This window comes from Galeopterus variegatus, unplaced genomic scaffold, assembly GCF_000696425.1.
Source record: "Galeopterus variegatus unplaced genomic scaffold, G_variegatus-3.0.2 Scaffold8696, whole genome shotgun sequence".
Lineage (NCBI taxonomy): Eukaryota > Metazoa > Chordata > Mammalia > Dermoptera > Cynocephalidae > Galeopterus > Galeopterus variegatus.
Window position 1 is genome coordinate 87,748 of NW_007734807.1, and position 1,885 is coordinate 89,632.

A 1,885-nucleotide genomic window follows, 5' to 3' on the forward strand; every position below is an offset into this window, starting at 1 on the left:
AGTTTATTCTCCCACAGTTCTGGAGGACAGATGTCCAAGACCAAGGTGTCAGCAGAGTTGGTTCATTCTGGAAGCTCTCAGGGAAAATCTGCTTCATGCCTCTTCTGATGGTTCCATCAATGTTTGACATTCCTTGGCTTGCAGACGAATCACTCTGATCTCTGCCTCTGTCTTCACATTCTTCCCTGTATCTTCTGTGTGTTTATCCAAATTTTCCTCTTCTCTTAAAGACACTAGTCATTGAATTGGGGCCCATCCTAAACCAGTACAACCTCATCTTAACTTGATTACATCTGCAAAGACTCTATTTCCAAATAGGTCGTATTCACAGGTACAGGGATTAGAACTTAAACATACCTTTTGGGGAGACACAATTCTACCCACTGCATGGTAGATCTTCTGTCATTCAGGTAAAATAAAGTCAAAGGTTATAATTCCCCACAGTAAGTTAGCAGCCAAGAAAACATCATTCCACCTCACTTTTCTCCACAGGCTAAGCCTGGTTCGGCTTAAGTCTTTGCTTATATTCTCCACTCATTGCTCTGCAACTGATGATATGCCCAGCAAATTGTCATGGGTCATGTCCCTTCTCAACATTCTCACTCCCTTTTGACTCATCCCATGTGCAACCTACAGAACTTGAGGCACTTTAACCAGTCATTAATATTGTTCAAGAGATAATAGGTCTCGAAAGATGTTGGGGGTTTAGAAATCACTACGTTCAATGACCTCTTTGACAGTGTAGAACTACAGATAATACAGAACCAAAATAACACAGTGATTTGTGTAAGAACAGATTCCTCCTGCCTTCCTCCCGCCTATTCCAGGAGTACCAAAAGAATCTTCTATAGATTTCACCTTGGACCTGTGCCTGTCAAATGAAATGTCTCTTGTCTTATTGCCTGTGGATATTGTGTATTTCCAAGAAGGAAATGTAAGCTCCTTTATTTGTGTTTTTGTCATCAGACTTGTGGTACACAGTAAAGGTTAAGAAATAGTTATTGCATTGAATTAAATGGTGTACATTTGTTTTAACATTCTCCCAGTTTAATGTGGGCCTTTTTAGCCTATAAAACCTAATTCAAAGAGAGAACATTAGGTAACTTTTCCTAAAATGTGCTCGATGTGTGCTAAATACTCTACATACATTAATTTTAATCCTACAACTCTGCAAAGTAGATATTGTCACTCCCCTTTTACAGATGAGAAAACTGAAGAATCAGATCACACATGTACTTGGTCCCAAACTAAGTACTCTTTCTACTATACGTATCTGCTATTTCTTCTAAGTTGCATCTCAACTTAGGATAGACTGATCAAACACATGCCCACCATATATTGATACTTTGCCCCTTTGTTCAGCTTACATTTTTTATGCCAAATGTGTACCTGTCTCACACTTCTCATTTTGAACCTGTGAAGTTGGGTTTGAGATATCCTTTGCACAGTCATGCGTCCCTTAATGACAGGGATATGTTCTGAAAAATGAGTCATTATGTAATTTCATCATTGTGCAAACATCACAGAATGCACTTACACAAACCTAGATGGAATAGCCTACTACACACCTAGGCTATATGGTAGCGCTGTTATAATTTTATGGGACCACCATTGTTTATGCAATCATGTTGTGCATGAAATGTCATCACACAGATGACTATATTTTAAAACTAATATATGGGTAATCATGGGCCATCAGAGTTTTTTCAGGAGCGATCTGCCCTAAAAAGTGAATGTTTTCCATGATGTCCTGGTGTTTCTGAAAATTCAATAATGCCTCATACCTCAGAAAGCTACCCGTAGTGGATTGAATTATGTCCCCCTAGAACTCACTGGAGCTTGAACTGTGTTCCCCAAGTTTTATGTATTAGAAACTTAGCCCCCA